Genomic DNA, 11,686 nt, shown 5'->3' with positions numbered 1-11,686 from the left:
TTTCTATCTCACCTTCTATTCCCTTATCGTCTGTAACAGTCAATGTCCCTTATCGTCTGTTACAGTCAATGTCCCTTATCGTCTGTTACAGTCAATGTCCCTTATCGTCTGTTACAGTCAATGTCCCTTATCGTCTGTTACAGTCAATGTTCCTTATCGTCTGTTACAGTCAATGTTCCATATCATCTGTTACAGTCAATGTCCTGTTTTCTACTCATTTGGTTCTCTTGTCACAATAGGTCTAGTCAAAATGGCACTTAATTTCTTTACATAATACTTGCATGCAATTTGTCTTTACTTTCCAAATACATTTAGCTAAGTGTATGCTACAACATCTTTTCATCTCACCTGGTAGGATTCAGTGTTTGTATCGCATGTTAACAACAAGAGAGTACAATGGCTTTTTATTGCTCAGATAAACCACCTCCCTTCACAAAAAAAAACAAAGATTGAGAGACCATTTATTTACAACAACTCTGTGATCTGCACTCTCCACCAGTACCTTAAAAGACTCTCAGCCTTTTCCCTTTTCCATCGCTCTCTCTTTCCTTCTCAGTTTGTTTATTTGGGCATTGTGCCAGGTATTTCCCTAGTCTGCCTGCTGCTCCAGAATGCTACCTCCCCCTTAAGAGCCCAGAGCCCTCCCCTCTCCCCCTCCAATTCACCTACCAGTATGTGTTGCCAGACAACCAGCCGACCAAGAGGTCTGGAGCAGTCACTCTCTCTGACCAATCAGGTTGCAGTGTTTATTTTCAAATAGTTGATTGAACGTTGTCCACAAGCACTGTGTCTTCAGATACCATTTTATTAATGTTCTGTTTAAAGTTTTATCCTCAAACTGAAGGGTCAGTTTTCCAGGCTTTCTGTATTTTGGGGGGGATTTTGCGATTACCGCTATCTATCCTTGTTCCACCCTTCATAGACTAAGAAGCACATACAGGCAGTCTACCACTGAGCGGCAGCACTAGCTTACAGCTGCACAGGTCACAGGTCACAAGAAAGAAAGGCTGCCGGGTAGCAGCTGCTAAGCAATCTAGCTCGTTTACCTGTGGCTCATTTGTGACCGACTTTGTGATTGACATAGGTGTCCGGTAATGTGATTATACGTTATATCATTATCAATGCCACTGTTCTGAGTACACTAAAGTCATGATAGTCATCACTTTTCAGTAGTACATGTTCTAAATGAAAAAGCAAGCAATGTTCATATGGTCTCTTTTATGTTCCATCGACCTATGAGAGGGCATACATTCATTCATTAAATACTTGTGTGCTCTGGTAGACTTAAAAACCCTCAGTTTGTGGTAAATGTTGAAATGACAAAGTCGGCTGGAAACAGATAAAGCCCTGGGTTAGGTTAAACATTAGTCTTGATCAGCCTTCTGAGTTTCAGTTCACTTCATGCTGTCGTGTACAGGAAGTTTCCTCATGAATGATTACAGCTGCCCTCCATTTCACAGGCTGCTAAGGGGGTCTCCATTTTGTGTGTCTGAGGAGCCATGTAATTCCCCTGAGCCCCAACTTGTTTATTTCACCATGTGCACTGGAGACCACTGCTTTGTATGAAGGGTCCGTATTCCCAGTTATTACAGATTCAAACGTGTATTCTCTTATTCCTCCTTGCATGGGTCCTTTTATTCCACTTGAGCCTCCCTATCTCTCGGCCAGCCCTGCTCCTTCCTCTATAATTTCTTCGTGCCCTCTCCTCTCGGCTCCCATCGGTTCCTCCCCCACCCTATCCTCTGTGTCCCTCCTCTTCTCTGCTCTCTGCTTGCTGTGCAGATGGTTCTTTGTTGGTGCTTCATAATAGGGCTGAGGTCAGTGTGGCCTAACATTAACACATGCATATTACTCTGTAGTACACCATCATTTCCCCTTCTATGTTTGCTTTTCTACAATGTCTCCGAAACTACTGCACCACCAACGTTTTAGAATAAACAGAATGTCAGTCTCTCCCTACCTTGGTGATGAGGAAGTAGCCTTATAAAACCTAGATAAAACTCTAGCCAGTAAGTCACCCCACATTTAAACTGTAATGGCTGTGACTAAAAGGAAGATCATGTCTGAGTTACCAATAGTCACAATTTACCTATTACATCAAAAGCTAGTCTAATTTAGACGAGTCGACACATTTCAATCTAGACATGGTAATAGGGGATGTTAAATCTGATCTTCTGGAGAAGGAAATGCGAATGAACCATCTGTTCTGGGATCCCAGTGCCTCACCATTGGTCATACTTATTGGTCACCATTATTGAGCCAGTAGCCACTGATTCATAGTTCAACATTATCCTGATTGAGAGAACAAATGGGAGAGTTATTTGCATTTTGCAAATTTCTCAGAAAGCTGTTCTGAGAAAAAGTGAAAAATACATTTGAGAGCAAACAAAATATGGTTTAAAAAAAAAAATTTTTTTAAGCTTTACAAAAGAACCCTCAAGGTAAGATTTATGAATGTAGTTGTAGGTTCTGAGGAAAAGGGAGGTGAGGTGGTCCACCAATGAAATGTCTCTGGGCAGGGATTACACAGACCAATAGGCCTCAGTAAAGTGCAGGTAGAGTGAAGGCGCGAAAGCTAAAGGGAGGAGTGCTTGGGAGCAACTCTGAATTAGTGGAAATTTCCACTTTCCTTGCAAGGCAGGGGTGTGGGTGGAGCTTGAGATGGAATAAGGTGGTGTTGTACAAACACAGGGCACATGGAGTCATTCCCAGTTCTCCTTACTTTAGCCATTAACCTTTTTCTCTACCACAATCTCTGTAATAAATCTCACTATCTATGTATAGGTTACTCCTTCTACCTGCCACAGACTTTTGCACTTGGGGAGCGTGACAAAACACCAAGAATAGAGTACTATCAGGTTTTTAAAATAGCGCTCAGCAGGTAGCCCTATTGGGTTGAAGTATGTTTTGTTTCTCTCCTTGCTCTTCCATCCAGTACTTTTGCCTCTCTCTCATTTACCTTTTCTGTCTCATCACAACTATTTTAGTAATAGCCTAAATAAAAGGCGGCATCGATTCTGCAAACTGGTCCACGCAGTACCTGTACTTGTCATTTCGTTCCTCTCTCCTTTAATGCTAATTTGACAAAACGAGAGATTAAATCGATTACATGCTTCAATGTACCTGACACCTTTTAAATATCCAGGACACCTCCATGTAAGGGCCAAAGGGACACATTCCAGGAGGTATCCAGCCATGAGTTTTTGTATGTTTACAGGCTTAAAGGGAAATGAAAAAAACAAAATCAACTTCATATTCACTATCTCCAGCACCACCCCAAGATCAGTATATGTGAAAGTGGCACGTTTTGTGGGAAAAAAGATAGAGGAAGATAAGCGTTTCCAATGACATCATCGGTGTGCATCATGTGATTTTATCCAATTATGAGTAGGCATTGCTTACTAATTGCCTATTAATTGTATACTAATTGGTTGATGAGGTCATTGGAAACACTTATCTTTCTCTATCTTTTTTACTACAAAACACAGAAAAGCGCCATTTTCACATATGTTGATGTTGGGCTGGTGCTGGAGATGCTCAAAATGAAATTGAACAATTTAGAAATTTTTCTTTAAAGGAATCCGAGAATACATCATGCAAGACAAATAACGTTGGTGAAGGTAGCAATCATAGGTCTTTTCATTATTGGACTGGCAGTGGTTCCGGATTTTCTGGAAACCCGATTTGCCGTTGCTAAAGATACAGAGATTTCTGCGCATGTGCATGATTTTTAGCTGCTGGCCAGTGCCCATTCCACTGCCTACGTAGCTGCTGCTCAGTGCTCCGCTGCCATTTCCCCCTCCTTGATCAGTGATGATTATTGCATGTATTCATGGAACTGTGTATGACCAACACCACTGTTGCCACTGATAGCAGAGACTGAGGGGTCCCCGCTGGCACATCCACTGTCTCGGAATTATTCAGAGGTTCTGTACACTCTGTCACAGTATAGAAGTTAATTTATATGTTGTCCTGATTCTCTATTGGATTTGCCTGGGATCCCTAGAAAGCCATTCAGAGTGTACGGGACACCGCTGTTCAGAAGAATAGAGCCCAGTTAGCCCCCGCCAATTCTTCCAATTATGGGGACCATTCCCCCTCCTAATCCTGACCTCTGCTCTTTGATGCCCCCACCCCTGCTCTCCCCTCAAGCACCGACATTCCATGGATCAGGTTACAGTCTTTTGTCTTCCTGTTTTTCAGGTGTGATTGCGAGCAACTCCTCTTTGTGTTTATTCAGATTTTTGTGAAAATCTGAAGAAGGTTGTGGTGGAGGGGATCCTTGTTGGCCAAACCACTCACTTTTGCCTCTCATTCTAAAACTAAAGATCAACTTCTTGAGCACAAAGACTATATGCTCTCTGGTCTAGACGGTTATAAAGATTATCTGTGGCACTGCATCAGTTCATAAATAATGTTCCATTATAGCTTTCCAAGTTGAGTAGCAACTGTGAAGAAAATACCCTCACTGTGTCAGAGTATGAAATGGAATACTGCCCATGATTATGAGACCTTCTCCTGCAAACCTAAAATGATGACAGCTCTCACAACAGTAAACAGCATACAGATGTTGCTCTCACTCTCTCTTCAGTCTCTGCTTGAACTCAGTCTTTTTAAGTGAACCTCTACCTCTAGTAACCTACAGGGACCAGCAGGAGGACATTTCTGGAAGAGGTCCAGTATCTATGGAAACAAGTTGAGGTGGTAGGCATACAAAAGAGAGAGAAAAATGACAGGAAATGATCTCACAAACACTCAAACACTCCCCCTCTCTGATTGCAGGGACTGACTGCTTTTATTAGGCAGTTAGACTGCTTCTTTTCTGGATCCGGACTACTACTGTGAAGAGACACTCTAACACACACTTTCTAAAACACACACTCTACTGTACACACACACATTATTCTTAGTAATGTAATGTAGTATTATAATATTGTAATGTAATGAAGGAGCAATGTAAATGTGTATAATGCACACTGTTTTGTTTGATAATGTTTTGTCTCTGGACCCCCAGGAAGAGTAGCTGCTGCCTTGGCAACAGCTAATGGAGATTCTAATAAACTACTAAATACACACAGAGTGGGATCGTTAGATTGCAGATGTCTGTTTCAGTGCTCTGTGGTCTCCACATGGTCTTCATTTCTAAAATGAAAGGAGCACTGGAACTATGTCAGCCTTCATTGAATGCATTTCCTTTGCTATCTTCAATTGATTAAAAAAACATTCATATTTATCAGTGCATTGAGGACCAAGAAATATTGGGAAGTATTTGATTAAACTATTAGTGTTAGTATTTACCAGTTAATTACTATGTCATTTATTTATGTTGGACACAATATTTGTCCTCTTATATTTGTTCCCAGACACAAACCCCAATGGACTGAGATAACCCAGCATCACTCTGACACAGCCCGTTGATCTCTCCATGTAATTATAGCTGCTTGACACCAGTCATAATTACATTTTAGTCAAACGTGGGATTTATGACTGAATGAGCACTCTGAGGCTAAATCAAATTAAGCTTTTGTATGCTGGTGAACCAGCCAGCCAGGCTATTTTACTCTTGTGAGTGCCCTAAAAATAAAGGCTGGGCCTTCATTTAACAATTGTTTGATATAGTTAATATCAAGAGTGCACATGCATGAGTCCCTATAATTTATACCTGAGAGTAGGAATATCCAAGCTATGGATATGAAAGATGTAGTAGTGTCAGCAAAAATCCAAATAATCTCATAAATTGTCGCTCTTGTTACTGTTACTATATCCTTTTAAAGGTTGTTTCAGCCTAATACAAAAGAGGGATGTTCAAGCACATTAATCTTTCGGAATAAAAATAATCCCCATTTTGGACCACCAAATCAAAGTTTATTAGTCGCAGGTGCAGAAAAACTCTTTATCAAATTTGAAGAATTCGCTATCGTATTAGATTCCAATTAAAGGAGGGCCATCTCTCAAATATATTGTGTGTACCTGAAGAGAAGCAAATGAAAATACCCAGACTTTGACACGAGCTGTTACAACACAATGTTAATAATCCCCCACTTTTTGTGGGCAGTTAAGCATGTTCAGTGGGATGGCTCTGGGCCTGTGATGCCATGTGTAGCCACTCCCAGTGAGATGAGTGAGAAATGGAACAGAAGTGCTGGGCTCACCTTAAATGACCCTGGAGAGAGGAAACAGGCGTGATCTGAGAAATTAAGTATTGCTTTCTATCATATTTGGTGCCCACCCTACCATTTTAGAGGGGGACAAATTCATAATAGTAAAAATAATTAAAACTGTTCTTAATACCATGATACTAATAAACAACATGTAACATTCAGTGCCTTGCAAAACTATTTTATTGTGTTACAAAGTGGGATTAAAATGTATTTAATTGTAATTTTTTGTCAACAATCTATAAAACATATGTAATGTTAAAGTGGAAGAAAAATTATATAAAAAAATGATAATAATCAAAAAGTTAAACTAAAATATATTTGTTACATAAGTATTCAGCTCCCTGAGTCAATACATGTTAGGAACACCTTGGGCATCGATTACAGCTATATGTCTTCTTGGGTAAGTGTATAAGAGCTTTGCACACCTGGATTGTGCAATATTTGCCCATTATTATTTTCTAAATTCTTTAAGCTCTTTCAAGTCTTGCCATAGATTTTCAAGCAGATTTTAAGTCAAAACTGTAACTTGGCCACTCAGGAACAGGAAGAAGCAGGTTTTCCTCTAGGATTTTGCCTGTGCCATCCCGTTTCTTTTTATGCTGGAAAACTCCCCAGTATTTTCCAATGCCAAGCATACCTATACCATGATGCAGCCACCACCATGCTTAAAAATAAGGAAGCAGTTACTCAGTGATGTGCTATGTTGGATTTGCTCCAAACATAAGGTTTCGCATTTAGGCCAAAAGTGTATTCCTTTGCAGTGTTTTTTTGCATATAAGATGCATGTTTTCAAATATTTGTATTCTTCTTTTCACTCTGTCATTTAAGTCATTATTGTGGAGTCACTACAATGTTGTTGATCCATCCTCTGTTTTCAATGAACTCTGTAAAATGTAAAATGTAAAACTAATGGCCTCATGGTAACATCCCTGAGCAGTTTCATTCCTGTCCTGCAGCTTAGTTCAGAAGGATGACTGTATCTTATGATGTGTCTGGGTGGTTTAATACATCATCCACAGCCTAATTATTAACTTGACCATGCTTAAAGAGATATTACATGTCTGATTTGTTATTGTTACCCATCTACCAATCACTGCCCTACTTTATGAGGCTTTCGAAAAGCTCCCTGGTCTTTGTAGTGGAATCTGTGCTTGAAATTCAATACTTGACTGGGGGAACTTACAGTTGTTTTATGTATGGGGGACAGAGGTAGGGTTAGTCATTCAAAAATAATATCAACCCCTATTATTTCACACAGAATAAGTCCACGTAACTTATTATGTGATTTGTTAAGCCACATTTGACTCCTGAATTAATTTAGGCTCGCCTAAACAAGGGGTCTGAATACTTATGCACTGACTATATTTTAGTTATGAATTTTTTATTTTGTGTCGATTGTTGACAAAAATGACAATTAGATCCATTTTAATCCCACTTTGCAACACAATAAAATTGGGGAAAATCCAAGGGGTCTGAACACTTTTGCAAGGGACTGTATCAGAGGCAAACTGGAGTTATTGTGTTTTAGATTAGAAGCATTGATTGCATGTCTGGGTCGGGGTAGAGGGGGTTGACAAACGTACTTTGCACTATGAGTGAGTCTGCATTATACTGGAACAGATGCTCAGTGTAGCACCATTTGCAACACAATAGCCCCCACACAACACGCTAAATGAAACAGTGGCCATAAACAACAAAGTGGCTTGGCGCGGTTTGTGCGAGTGTGTGCGCATGTATTTTTGTGTGTGTGGGTGCAGCGAGGTTTCACACACACAGACACACACATGCAGACAGAAGATGAATAAAATACACCTCAAATATGTCTAATTCTAATTCATAAAAGCATCCAGGTGTTACAAAGAATCAACTTTAAACATATGTATGAACCACAGGACGCTGCTGAGAGCATGTGTTTGATGTATTTGATATCATTCTACTAATTCCGCTCCAGCCATTACCACTAGCCAGATCTCCCCAATTAAGGTGCCACCAACCTCCATTGGTGTCACGCCCTGGCCTTAGTTATCTTTGTTTTCTTTATTATTTTAGTTAGGTCAGGGTGTGACATGGGGGATGTTTGTGTTTTTTTGTCTAGTCTAGGGTGTGTGTATTGTCTAGGGGGTTTTGGTAGAGTTCATAGGGTTGTGTTCAGTGTAGGTGTTTATGTAAGTCTATGGTTGCCTGGATTGGTTCTCAATTAGAGACAGCTGTCTATCGTTGTCTCTGATTGAGAGTCATATTTAGGCAGCCATAGGCGTTAGGTAGGTTGTGGGTAATTGTCTATGTGTAGTGTTTAGTGTCAGCACTATTTGTTTATATAGATTCACGGTTGTTTTGTTAGTTTGTAAAAGTGTTTGTTTCGTCTTCATTATAAAGAGAAGATATATCATTATCACGCTGCGCCTTGGTCCTCTCTTTCACCTAACCACGATCGTGACAATTGGTATGAACCTGAAAAGGACAAAAGACATTATGGCAGCTTCATTAAATAGTAAAACAGTCTTAACGTCAACAGTGAAGAGGCGACTCCAGGATGCTGGCCTTCTAGGCAGAGTACCTCTGTCTAGTGTCTGTGTTCTTTTGCCCATCTTCATCTTGTCTTTTTATTGGCCAGTATGGGATATGGCTTTTTCTTTACAACTCTGCCTAGAAGGCCAGCATCCCGGAGTCGCCTCTTCACGGTTGACATTGAGACGGGTGTTTGCGGGTAGTATTTAATTAAGCTGCCAGTTGAGGACTTGTGAGGCATCTGTTAGTCAAACTAGACACTCTAATGTACTTGTCCTCTTGCTCAGTTGTGCACCGGGGCCTCCCACTCCTCTTTCTATTCTGGTTAGAGCCAGTTTGCACTGTTCGGTGAAGGGAGTAGTACACAGCGTTGTACGAGATCTTCAGTTTCTTGGCAATTTCTCACAAGGAATAACCTTCATTTCTCAGAACAAGAATAGACTGACGAGTTTCAGAAGAACGTTATTTGTTTCTGGCCATTTTGAGTCTGTAATCGAACCCACAAATGATGATGCTCCAGATACTCAACTAGTCTAAAGAAGGCCAGTTTTATTGCTTCTTTAATTAGCACAGTCTTCAGCTGTGCTAACATAATTGCAAAGCGTTTTCTAATGATCAATTAGCCTTGATCAACTTGGATTTGCTAACACAACGTGCCATTGGAACACAGGAGTGATGGTTGCTGATAACGGGCCTCTGTACGCCTATGTAGATAATCCATTAAAAATCAGCCATTTCCAGCTACAATAGTCATTTACAACATTAACAATGTCTACACTGTATTTCTGTTCAATTTGATGTTATTTTAATGGACAAAAAAAATGATTTTCTTTCAAAAACAAGAACATTTCTAAGTGACCCCAAACTTTTTTTGAACGGTAGTGTACATATGAGATGAGTAATGCAAAATATGTAAACATTATTGAAGTGACCAGTGTTCCATTATTAAAGTAGCCAGTGATTCCAAGTCTATATATATATAAGGCAGCAGCCTCTAATGTGCTCGTGATGGCTATTTAACTGAATTTAATAGTCTGAATAGTCTGAAAGCTGTTTTTCAGTCTCTCTGTCCCAGCTTCGATACACCTGTACTGACCTAACCTTCTGGATGATAGCGGGGTGAAAGTGGCTCGGGTGGTTGTTGTCCTTGAGGATCTTTTTGGCCTTCCTGTGACATTGGATGCTGTAGGTATCCTGAAAGGCATGTAGTTTGCCACCGGTGATGTGTTGGGCAGACCGCACCACCCTCTGGAGAGCCCTGCGGTTGCGGGCGGTGCAGTTGCTGTACCAGGCGGTGATACAGCTCAACAGGATGCTGTCAATTGTGCATCTGTAAAAGTTTGTGAGGGTTTTAGGTGCCAAGACAAATTTCTTCAGCCTCCTGAGGTTGAAGAGGTGCTGTTGCGTCTTCTTCACCACACTGTCTGTGTGGGTGGATCATTTCAGTTTATCAGTGATATTCAATAGTTCTTCCCGGCTGTATGTAATAGCACAAAAACATTTATGGGATAATAATGTAAGAAATAACACATACAAAACGAAATACTGCAAATACTAAGTTTCCTAAGAGCTAGAAGTATGGCAGCCCTCTCTGTCGGCGCCATTTTCATTCAGAAAATATTTGTTTCTAAACAACTCAGAAAGTACTACATAGTTAATCCCATGATCACCGCCTGGTATGGCAACTGCAACTGGCAATTTGCAGTCAAAACATTATTTGTAATTATGTTTTGTCCCCTTGAACATCCGCTCAACAAAAAATCGGCCCACAGCTGAATCAATTTTATTTTTTTACATTTATTTAACTAGTATAAACCATACCATAGTATAAACCAACCATTCTGTATATTCTATTATGTCCATATTACTCATATTAGTTTTTATTACTCTTTTTTTCTTCTATCTTTTACTACTACTTGTTTTTTTAAATTGATATTGTTATTGTACTGCATTGTTGAGGAGTGTTAACTCATATTACTCATATTAGTTTTTATTACTCTTTTTTTCTTCTATCTTTTACTACTACTTGTTTTTTTAAATTGATATTGTTATTGTACTGCATTGTGGAGGAGTGTTAACAGGTGAGCATCTCCCTGTATGTGTGCACTTGATCAATAAACGTGTTATTTTATTTTGATTCCCCATCTAATAGAAATGTGCCTGTTTGTATCCCAAGCTTTACTCTGGACCAATAATTGCAATGGTTTATATTTAGATACATGGATCACTATGAGATATACATGAGTTATTTACAGCGCAGATATGACATAATACACAGTTACAGTGAATAAGTGTAGGTAGCCTACTGGCTGTGTGCTTGTTATAGGCTTACACATGTAGCTATTTTATTCAAATACAAAATGCGGCACTTTGTTCCTGACCTTTATGTTTAAATAGAGACGTCTAACCAGCCAAGAGGTGTGGTTTACTTAGTAACTGGTTTCACATTAGCGTCGTTGTGCTGTAATCTGATACTTCTCTCTCTGAAGAAAAAGAGCGCACTGAAGACAAAGGGGATATGGGGCTTTAACGGGGTTTTATGCTTCTAGATAGGCGAAATGAGGGACAACATGCTTCGAATACAAATACATTAGTCAAAATCAAAACAAAAAAATCAAGGGGCAACAGTAGGCTTTTCATGAGAAAAATATGTTGTTGAATGTAAGCAATGCTTGCAGTCACACAAAGGGACGGTATTCATCAAAGCCACTTGAAGCACTTGGCATAGGCTATTTCTTACACGAAACGCCATTAAAAATGTCAACATGTAATTAATGAGATTGAATAACAATGTTTCTAACACTAAGATAAATGACATATAAATCGACATCATGTAAAAACTTTCTTCACGCTGGTAACTTCACAGCGGAGTACACCCTTTAAATGTTTGACCATTAGGAGAAAGAAAACTGGGAGGAGCTTGATAGGCGGGACAAATTGCAAAGAGTGACAGCAATCTGTCCAATTAAAACCGCTAAAACATGTTGCTTAAATTTGGATTGCCCAATCACGTTTTC

This window comes from Salvelinus alpinus, chromosome 2, assembly GCF_045679555.1.
Source record: "Salvelinus alpinus chromosome 2, SLU_Salpinus.1, whole genome shotgun sequence".
Classification (NCBI taxonomy): Eukaryota; Metazoa; Chordata; class Actinopteri; order Salmoniformes; family Salmonidae; genus Salvelinus; species Salvelinus alpinus.
The sequence above is the reverse complement of the archived record's forward strand: the minus strand, read 5'-3'. Positions refer to the sequence as shown.